Source organism: Xyrauchen texanus, chromosome 17 (genome assembly GCF_025860055.1).
Source record: "Xyrauchen texanus isolate HMW12.3.18 chromosome 17, RBS_HiC_50CHRs, whole genome shotgun sequence".
NCBI classification, from domain to species: domain Eukaryota; kingdom Metazoa; phylum Chordata; class Actinopteri; order Cypriniformes; family Catostomidae; genus Xyrauchen; species Xyrauchen texanus.
Window position 1 is genome coordinate 9,849,507 of NC_068292.1, and position 11,663 is coordinate 9,861,169.

Here is an 11,663-nt window from a genome sequence, read left to right on the forward strand (position 1 = left end):
CAAAATTTCTAAAAATCAGAAAGGCTGAAATATTTCACATTTGCAAATTCACTATGGATGATGCACAAACATGACTGATTTGGATTAAAACATCCCATAAATACTTACCAGTATAAATTGTTCAATCTTTCTATTTTATTTTATTTATTTATTTATAAATAAAATTAGAGTGGTGTGAATCTTAACTTAAGAAGTTTACAGATATTTAAAGTAAATTTATTAAAAGTAAAATAGTAATTAAAATAACATTCTAAAGAAAATGCATGATAAATGTAAAGAAGAAAAAAACGAGAAAATGCAATCATTTATTTTCATTTTGTAGCCTAAGCTCTTGTAAGGTATGGCGGAGGATCAGTGCCTTAACAGATTCCCGAACAAACAAGAACTTACTGTTAAAAACCCCCTAATTACTGAAATAGCTCAACCAGCCTCCACAAGCACAATAAATGTATTGACAAAGAGACAATGAACTATTGACAGAGAACCGCGATGTGACATCCGCGATGCTCACCACGTGCTTATCATGTGGACAGGAAGGGGAAACTTTGAACGTAAAAATGTGTGTGTGTGTGTGTTTTTCAGTTAAACACAGAACTGCATATTGCTAATGAAATACGTGTAATCCCTGTATGTTGTGTATTTCTGAGGTATATCAAACTCAGTTAGAACTGTTTCGTTGTGTGTTTTAAACTCTGAGGCCTCATATTTAATAGCCTCAGTGTATATTCCCTTATTAATTGTACTAAATATACCTTTCTTGGTATCAAATTAAACCTTACGATTTGTCCGAGCTGAATTCGAATATAAGATCTCTGTAGAATGATATTACGCGATGTTTTACTATCTTTTGAGTCATTCAGCCCAAAATCTCTTACCGCCATAAACCCAGCCAGAAACATGCAAATGAGCCTTGACAAAGGAATCATTCTCCTGCCCAGAGTAATGGAGGCCTTTACGACCTCCAAAGGAATGTTCAGAGAAGTGTTGACCCTCCCTTCATTCTCTTACTGAGAAAGAGAAATGAACCCTGTTAATCCTATATATATATTCTATATATCCATGTGATAAATATTGACATGTATCTAATGTGCCATCTCACATTTTCCCTTAAATGTGCTTGATCTATGTTTTCTTGCAAACTAATGGGTTAATGTTTCAGACTTTGCATACTATGGTTAACCAAAATCATATGTGTGGCATATTTGGTCTCTATAACTTGGTATTTTGAAGATTGAAATGACTGTGTACATGATATGTCGATAACAACAACATATTAGTATTAAAAGTATATTTCCTATTTTCTTTCTTGCACATGCAATGGGCAATTTTACAACAAAGAGCAATAAACCAAATTCCCGCCTAGAACTCAAACCCTTCTTATTGGTCGAGCCAATGAGAGGTGGGACCTGTTTCCCGAGGGTATAAAATTGCTGCTCCACTTCCTCTCATCTCTCTCTCTTATCTCTCATCTCTAGCTCTCATCTCTTCTGCTCTGCTTATGCTCTCTCTCTCTGCTTCCTGCCTTCTCTGGCTCTCTGAGCCTTGTGCTCTCTCACTCTCTCGCTGAATGATGCCAAACTAGAAGGCCCCAAGGACTCCTAAGCATGTGCCAGGCTACGGCCTCGACTGCCCATTCACCAAGATCCTCTGACTCTCACTGGTTCTCTCTCATCAAGACAACATCATCAAAGATCAACTGAGCCTCAACAAATTGCATCAGGACAGTTTAATTCAAATGGGACATGCAAGTATCAAACTTAGTCTCATTATTTGATACATTAAGTATCCTTAACCCCTTTCTAAAAAGGGCGTGTCAGAACTAATATGATGGTTTGCTCAGGCTGTTGATCTGCTGAACTTCAAACAATGCTATAACTTCTTGCCTTCCTGTATTCTGCTTCAGCCCTCTTTCCCTTGGTAAACTGTATGAATGTATGTATATGTATGTTAGAGTAGTTTAAATGTTTAGTCTAGTTAATAAAGTCTTGTTCATGTCACATGTAAAGTTGTCTGTGTCTCAAGCTCATATCTAAAGTCACTAATCATAGATTTTGACTACTTGCTCTTAATACTTAGTAAGAAAGACATTTCCTATGCCCCGAAATGTACCTTTCTATTAATTAATTAATTAATAACCAATATTGAGTGTTCACGGATGAACCGAGTATTTGGTTGTAATGTTAATGTAGCTACATCAAGTTAACCCGATTAACTGATCCAAATATTCATAATTGATTATAACAAGTTATGATTGATTATTAATATTTCATAGAGCTGATTCGCTACCTAATGGTGGAAGAATATAGAGCTGATTCGCTACATAATGGTGGAGAATGATGCGGCATGATTAAACAAAGGTTATGAGCTTTAACCACTGTCAACTTAAAAGTGTGCATTGAATAATTCCGGTCAGAATAGGACATGACATGCTAAACGGCATTTGCTTCACTAGTTGCTGGCTTGTTTGGATGCGATAAAGTGATGGCTTGAATTGACATCTCTACTGTAATTGAAAGAGTCTTAACACATTTAAGCATATTTTCAAAAGGTATCAGTGTACGAGTAATATGATTTTAGCGGAGAAACCCTAATTTCAGTATTAAAGTGTAAGTCTGTTTTGATGAAGGAATCTCAGCTCAGCTGCATGTAAACTGTACCAGAATTGATTGCTTAACCTGTTTCTGAGGAAGAAATCTCAGTACAGTGTTATATAAATGTAGATTTGGGCTGATGCTCCCTTTTCACAGTATAAAGGCCTTACAAATTATAGTTAGATTGATGTCCTTCATCTAAACTTTATCTGTGCATCTAAAAGGCTTAGCTTCCTGGTGATCAAACCTGTGTTTCACTCACTGAAACTCTGAAGTGCATTGGTTCCCATGACAACGACTTGTCACAGGAAGTGCTCACTCCAGATAGCACATGTGTTTCCTTCCGACGCCATTTTGTAAACAAACCAGCCTAGGTGGCTAAGCTAACCCAACTTAGCAGCCCCTTAGCTTAGGCTAAGCTAACTAATAGCTTCAACAGTTAGCTGCTAGCATAATTTACATGAAGCCTTTATCTACAGCTTGTGTGCATGCAGAGTGAAGTGATCTAAACCATTTTCCTTTAACCCCATTTCTGGTTTCTGAATTTTCACTTTCTCTTTCCTTAACTTTAATTCTTCTCATCTAATCTTCACCTGCACCTTTCAGGTGCATCCCTTACTGAACGCTGTTCAGCTAAATTTGCAGTTACTTTGTTAATTAAATCTAAAAACTTAATTACATGTAAACTGTTTAGATAGAGAATAATTTTTATAGTTATTGGGAACTTTCAATGGCACGCTGACTAAACTTTATAGAGGGACAAACACATTGTGTGGTCTTGAACACGCAACAGCTGTGACCAACTATAGAATGATGTCCAAAGCAAATCTAATTGTTAATCATAAGTGCTATTGATTATTCCCAATACAAGGTTATTCTGCTATTTTAATCACTTCTTCAAGTCTTTTTATTATTTTTACTAATAATAGAAGTCAGCTATTCATTTTCCCATTTAACCCTCTTGGTCTAGTGTGGTTTTATTTCCCATAAAACTGCAAAAGTAACTAGACATACTTTTCTTCTCGATTTTGTGTTTATTTGCAACAAGTTGCTTAAATTTTATGAGCCAGCTACACTAGTAATCTAGACGATTTCTATGGCATAATTTTGAGCAACACTAATAGACACAATCTAATAGGAAAGCTCTTTTCTTCCTCTTTCTTTCTCTTCTTCATGTGTTCAAAGATCAAGCCTGTTGTATGCTATCAGTAAGTGCTGATAAATAATTTGACCCAAAGAAACATCTTAAGTCATTTATTAAATCTAGGCTTACTTTTTTAGCAAAGCCACTCAGATCCACACAAATCTGAGCATCCTGCTATTTGCAGCTAAGATAGTAATAATCAGGAACACATTTCAATTGTTAACCACACCTAGCAAAACCTAGCTGTACATTATACACCTTGCTGTCTCACTTTGCCTTTAGCTCCAAATTCTGTTTGATCTTGCATTAGTCTCTTGCCCTTACTCTCACCAGAAGTGTGCCAAAATGTTGCAGATGCTCAGCCTAACTGCCCAGATGGCAGGCCAAAAGGACTGGCTAGGTGTTTTGAGGAACACCCTTTATCCATGGCTGCTGACGACCTTCAGCAACAGAACAAAAAGCAACTGGAAAACGAGGGAAAAGAACTAATGACAGACGACTCAAACCAGAGGTATGAGCACAAATATCTGACTGAGGTTATCGCCCTGGCCCACAACCTCACAGGTTTGAAACAGGAGGTAAACAACCTCAAACGCCAGATCACTGAGTCTCCAAACGGAGCTGACACATGCTAAAAACCGCATAGACCAGCTAGAGATGGAGGCTCAGGACAGACACAAGGACCCTGGCAGAAGGGAGTCACAGGAGGTAATCCACAGACTTCAAACGGCTCTGACAGCTGCTAAACAACAAGAGCAGTTGGAAAAGACAGCCAGAGAGCACCTGAAAAGGTACTTTTTCACAAAGATTCACTGTTAAAAACAGCAAATTCTGAACTCTTGGACAAAGATGCCAGAATCATGGCCTGTGAAGGTCAACTGAATGTGTCCAGAGCTGAAGTTAAAGTGCTGACTCAGCAGCTGGACAACACCAAAGATGAACTTGACATGGTCCAACGAGAACTGAGACACTCTTACCTGCTGCAAAAGGAACCACAGCAGGAGAGACATCTCACTCCCCACTTGCAATCAGCAGAGAAACCTCCCCAGCCAAGCACAGATTTACAAAGGGGGAGACAAACCCCTCTGCTTAACACGCCATCGGACAGTTTCCTTAAAGCTCCTGCAGCCGCTGAAGGAAAAGGATTGATTCAGACTAATCTTGAAACGACACGCGTAGCTTACACTCAAAGACCTCAACCTAATGGCCAGACATATCCCTGCATTTACACCAGAGCTTGCAGGAGACCACGACGCCCACGCTTACCTGCGAGACATTGACTTTCACCTGCAGTCTTTGATGAGTGTGAACCATCAAGATAGACTCCATCTGATCTGGATCACGCCCAGCCCAGAGTTGTGACGCTTTCTGGCTCGACAGCCAGAAAACATCCAGTCTAACTACCAGCAGCTGAAACAAGCCATCATAAGGGAATTCTCAGAGTCTAACAACGGACTGATCGCTGCCCTAGACACCAAACAGGGTCGGCATGAAACTCCCTATGTTTACTACCACAGACTCAGACGAGCTTACTGAGCTCGCAGAACAAACCTGGGATGGAGGAGGACACCAGCTTCAAGAGCCTTTTCCTCCTAAACCTCCATCCTATGGTAAGTCACCATTTAGGCATTATGGCCTGCCCCCACACAATGCCTATCCAACAACCGCGTGATCCTGACACAGAAGGCCTTTAACAAACACAAGGCCTCACCCAGCAAACACCACAGGACGCCCCACAGCAGTCTACAACAACATCCTCCTGTACACCTTTCAAACAGGTGCCAAACAGAGGCTGCACAAAGACAGCTAGAAACGCCTGTTACTGAGTTACAAGAGCTGCTAGCACTAGCAAAAGAGCTCCTGGAACAGAACTCCCCTGAGGAGTACTGGGAAGAACAAACCTCTGACTCTTGCCCAACACCACTCAGGCAAGCTCAAGTCAGCACTGCTGCCAGAGCAGAGTAACACTGCAGACTTCAGACACCTGGTGACTGGGTGCCTAACCAAGGGCTTAACGGCCACCTGCTGCCCTTTTGCTACCAGTACTAGGTCAGTCTGAAACTCTCTCCACACTACACAATGCCCATAACCACTCCCTGCAGCCACAAACAAGCACCTGCCTCAAACGAACTGACTTCATAATGACAGGTGACACACTGTCAAGGCACCTGCTGCCTCTGCACCTGCTGCAGAGACCTGGATGTGGCTACTGTCTACATCACCCACCGTGGAACAACCACCTGCTACAAAACCCTCATGATTCACCTGCCATCCGCCATTGTGATGATTGTCGTCCGATGATGTCTCCAACAGGGACACCACCTGGCTAAAAAGGGGACTGTAAGGTATGGCGGAGGATCAGTGCCTTAACAGATTCCCTAACAAACAAGAACTTACTGTTAAAAACCCCTAATTACTGAAATAGCTCAACCAGCCTCCACAAGCACAATAAATGTATTGACAAAGAGACAATGAACTATTGACAGAGAACCGCGATGTGACATCCGCGATGCTCACCACGCGCTTATCATGTGGACAGGAAGGGGAAACTTTGAACGTAAAATGTGTGTGTGTGTGTGTGTTTTTCAGTTAAACACAGAACTGCATATTGCTAATGAAATACGTGTAATCCCTGTATGTTGTGTATTTCTGAGGTATATCAAACTCGTTAGAACTGTTTCGTTGTGTGTTTTAAACTCTGAGGCCTCATATTTAATAGCCTCAGTGTATATTCCCTTATTAATTGTACTAAATATACCTTTCTTGGTATCAAATTAAACCTTACGATTTGTCCGAGCTGAATTCGAATATAAGATCTCTGTAGAATGATATTACGCTATGTTTTACTATCTTTTGAGTCATTCAGCCCAAAATCTCTTACCGCCATAAACCCAGCCAGAAACATGCAAATGAGCCTTGACAAAGGAATCATTCTCCTGCCCAGAGTAATGGAGGCCTTTACTGACCTCCAAAGGAATGTTCAGAGAAGTGCTGACTCTCCCTTCATTCTCTTACTGAGAAAGAGAAATGAACCCTGTTAATCCTATATATATATTCTATATATCCATGTGATAAATATTGACATGTATCTAATGTGCCATCTCACATTTTCCCTTAAATGTGCTTGATCTATGTTTTCTTGCAAACTAATGGGTTAATGTTTCAGACTTTGCATACTATGGTTAACCAAAATCATATGTGTGGCATATTTGGTCTCTATAACTTGGTATTTTGAAGATTGAAATGACTGTGTACATGATATGTCGATAACAACAACATATTAGTATTAAAAGTATATTTCCTATTTTCTTTCTTGCACATGCAATGGGCAATTTTACAACAAAGAGCAATAAACCAAATTCCCGCCTAGAACTCAAACCCTTCTTATTGGTCGAGCCAATGAGAGGTGGGACCTGTTTCCCGAGGGTATAAAATTGCTGCTCCACTTCCTCTCATCCTCTCTCTCTCTTATCTCTTCTCTTATGCTCCTCTCCTGCCTTCTGTTCTCTGAGCCTGTGCTCTTACTCTCTCTTAGCTCTCCTGCCTTCTCTTGCCCTCTGAGCCTTGTGCTCTCTCACTCTCTCGCTGAATCATGCCACACTAGAAGGCCCCAAGGACTCCCAAGCACGTGCCAGGCTACGGCCTCGACTGCCCATTCACCAAGATCCTCTGACTCTCACTGGTTCTCTCTCTCATCAAGACAACATCATCAAAGATCAACTGGAGCCTCAACAAATTGCATCAGGACAGTTTAATTCAAATGGGACATGCAAGTATCAAACTTAGTCTCATTATTTGATACATTAAGTATCCTTAACCCCTTTCTAAAAAGGGCGTGTCAGAACTAATATGATGGTTTGCTCAGGCTGTTGATCTGCTGAACTTCAAACAATGCTATAACTTCTTGCCTTCCTGTATTCTGCTTCAGCCCTCTTTCCCTTGGTAAACTGTATGAATGTATGTATATGTATGTTAGAGTAGTTTAAATGTTTAGTCTAGTTAATAAAGTCTTGTTCATGTCACATGTAAAGTTGTCTGTGTCTCAAGCTCATATCTAAAGTCACTAATCATAGATTTTGACTACTTGCTCTTAATACTTAGTAAGAAAGACATTTCCTATGCCCCGAAATGTACCTTTCTATTAATTAATTAATTAATAACCAATATTGAGTGTTCACGGGATGAACCGAGTATTTGGTTGTAATGTTAATGTAGCTACATCAAGTTAACCCGATTAACTGATCCAAATATTCATAATTGATTATAACAAGTTATGATTGATCATTAATATTTCATAGAGCTGATTCGCTACCTAATGGTGGAAGAATATAGAGCTGATTCGCTACACTCTGTATTTATTTAATTCAGAGAATAATGCTTTCATATTGCTGACGTGTTACACTTTTCTCCAAGTATTTTCTGATAATTTATTTATTTATTAAAACTTTTTATATAAAATGAAAAGAAAAAAAAAAACATTGAAAGAGCTTGAGAAGAGTGATAACTGGGCACAAATGTTTTCAGGTTTCTTTCCGGTGCGAGAGAGGGATGGAATATCTTATCTGGCCATTGTAATAGCAGCCAAACTAAACGGCTGCGATGCTAAATTTCAGACACTGCCCAAACTTCATCGGAGGCTGAAAATCATCGCAAAGGCTATTAATCGTCCATCTGTGAACAAATCACACTAAACATTGTAAGATTGCCGATTTTAAATAAATCTGTCTCAGACAGTAGAATCATGCCCAAAATTGTACAGTGTGCACCTAAACTTTAGTGTGAATAACTTCAGATGCTGCTTTTATGTCATTACCTCAGGAAAGCACTGCTCCTTCTTTGAACAAGTGCTATGACTGAAAGGGTAAGCAATATCTGACTGCTAGTGTATTTTAGCATTTCTGCTCATCAAGATGAGTGGAAGAAAAAATTGTTCCGGTGCCATTCACAATTCGCACATATAATAATTTTTTTTCTCAATTCGAAGATTATGAGATTCATCATGTAATCTAAATAATAAGATCACTTGTTAAAAAAAACTCCAGAATCAATATTTTTATGTGAGAATCGTTATTCTTGATACCGCATCAGTATAGGAGGTATTGATACTTTAGTATCGATCCGCCCATCCCTACTATCGTGGCGAAGCGATCAGAATTTCACTGGAGTGAGGTGCGCGTTTCACAAGACTGTGCTCAGCTCTGCTCCAGCTGCTCACAAGGTGCTCACTTTCCGCTCCAAACAGAATGGGCTATATTTCGCATGTGGCCACATCGGTGTCCTGGCTAAATTCCCCCCATTGGCCCTTATCAATCATGATTTCCTAATAATCCCCATCCATTAATTGGTTGTATCACTCTACTCTCTCCTCTCCACCAATAGCCGGCGTGTGGTGTATGTCTGCCATTGCATCATCCAGGTGGATGCTGCACACTGGTGGTGGTTGAGGAGAGTCCCTAGGTCACTGTGTAAATTACTTTGAGTGTAGTGCCATAAAAGCGCTATATAAATGTAACATTAATTCATTAACAGGTTGTGTGTGTTGGCAGCTGTATTAGGTCCAAGATTTTAAACAGATTGAATTATCAGAGATGAGGCAGTGTTTAAACTCAGTGTGATTTGCAAGCTGATGGTGACAGGTGCCGATTCCAACAACAGACTACAGCGAGGTTAGAGCGCAGAGGCAGTTCAAACACACAGATTAGTTTCCCGGACATAAGTTTGTAAATTAAAATAATTTTATTAGGCTACCACAGATATCTGTAAGGTTTACCATCTATTCGCAGGGGATGAACGATGTCTATATAAATCCCAGTGTGTCAACTGTATTTACACACTGCTGTCACGCGTAACTGACCCATCAGAAAATGTATGCTATTTAGCTGTGCTGATTAATTATGAAGTATTAAACATGTTCATATGTATCTGGGATTATTAGAAGAGATTGACTTGAATATCTGGCAAAATGCAACAGAACTGGTTACATTAGCAAGACAATATTTTTACAGTACACTCTTAAATTAAAAATATAGACAACCTTATCACATTATGTAATTTTATTTGTCCCTCCAAAAAATATGTTGCGAAATGCAGGAAATGCGGGACTGTTTTTCACACAATTTTTCCCATTCATTCGGCTCAAATCACAAAATAAGCACTTGTATCCTTTTCTAATTTTCCTATCAAAAGAAATCATATTCATTTGTGTCTCATGCATCAGCCACCGTTAGATAAGTTTTGAAGTGTTACATTTTCTTGTGTCTTCTCAATGACTAACATTCACTTCAGACACTTGGTGAATTTAGAAACAATGAGTTAAAGGGTTCACAGGATAGACAAGTTTTTTACTATCGTGTCAATTTGCATGGCACAAGAATAACAGGGGTTATTTTTTAACAGAGCGTTTGATAGGTAAAAGACGCTATTATCTTTACCGGACCGGGAACGCATAGCCTGCAAAAAGTCTACTCTGGTTATTAGGTTACATAACCACACATCCCCATATAAAATAACCAGATAAGGCAGAGGGAACAAGGATTTTTTTAAGCAGCATACATTAAGGCATTGTTTGTGCAGTTGTTATTTGCACCATGAAATATTAGGTTGTATGCCAATATGAAGAAGGATTTAGTTTTGTACCTGAAATTATGCCTAATTTCTTTCAAATTTCATGGTGCTCTGCTCCAACATTGCTCTTGCTCATGAGCGAGGAGCGGAGCGATGACTTTTGAACTTGAGCCCTGGAGTTGAGCAATTGCACATGAGCTTTAATATTTGAGGGGAGCAACAACTCGCTCAACTAGGCTCACTTGCTCTGATGTGTAGTTGACAGGATTGTCGTGTTTTGGTCACTCGTGTCTAACGCCAGGTTCACACATCTTCCGGTAGCGAGGCACGAGCAGCACGTGAACTGGCCGATCGCGTCGGACTTTCACATTGGCCACATCACTTCCGCAAGAAACAGCCAACGCGCAGAAAATCAAGTTATTTATGGGGTTGTACACCAATTGTTTTCTTTAATGAAGTCATAATAAGATGAGGTTATTGCTGCTTAAAGGACAACAGCAGGATCATTTACACTTCATCTTTATCAGCACACTGCGATGATTGACAAGTTTAGCCATAGCAACGCTGCAGCATCTTGTGCCTGTGAAACATGAATGTCACCAGTTTAACCCATTTTTTGTTTATTGTTTTTGAGCAAAGAGATTATCCACTAGAGATGTACTGTCATCTGAGAATGTTTAGTTAACTGCAGTTGACAGAATCACCATGTTTTGGTCAAGCGTCTAAGCGCCTCTTGTTAAAGAGTGTGCACGCTCTGAACTGTAATGTACAGGTTACCCTGAGGCTGCAGGGTAGATGAGAGAAACAACTGAAGATAGAGACAGACTGTAAAATATGAATGAATGAAAACATGTACTGTATCTCGGAAAATGTGATTTACACCAGGGGGCTGTTCCATAAACCAAGATTAGAGTATAAGCAAGGCTTATTTCGGTTAGTCAGGCTTATTTTTGGTAGATTCGGTTTCATAAATCAAACGTAAAAAAGTTCAAACTCAGTTACCCCGGCAACTTATGCTGGCAAATTAACCTGGTCCGGGGCAGGCTAACTGTCAGGCTAAGTCTGAGTTCAGGCTTAACGAGCATACCATTTATACTCACCTGCTGGTATTTCGATGTCATTTTATTTTACTTAACCACTATTAATAATTTTTTTTTTAAAATAAATAAATAAATAAGGAAATGTACTTTACTAATAAATGTAAGAAATTATAAGGTATAAATACACTAAGAAATGTTCAAAACTTGTGTGTTTAATTGGTGAGTTTGGTTAATGAGTTTGGTAATTAATTAATTAAAAGTATATAAATAGGGAGCTGAACTCGTTTCCAAACTTAACCATGGCATGTCCTTTCATAGATGAGG

General features: G+C 39.4%; 1 long non-coding RNA gene across 1 annotated transcript; it reads left to right on the forward strand.

The window, feature by feature from the left end:
* Window positions 1-536: 536 nt before the first annotated feature.
* LOC127657567 (uncharacterized) lies at window positions 537-6,537 on the forward strand. Its single transcript, XR_007972303.1, has 2 exons — window positions 537-647; window positions 6,390-6,537. It is a non-coding gene; the product is annotated as an uncharacterized LOC127657567 (long non-coding RNA).
* The last annotated feature ends 5,126 nt before the right edge of the window (window positions 6,538-11,663 follow it).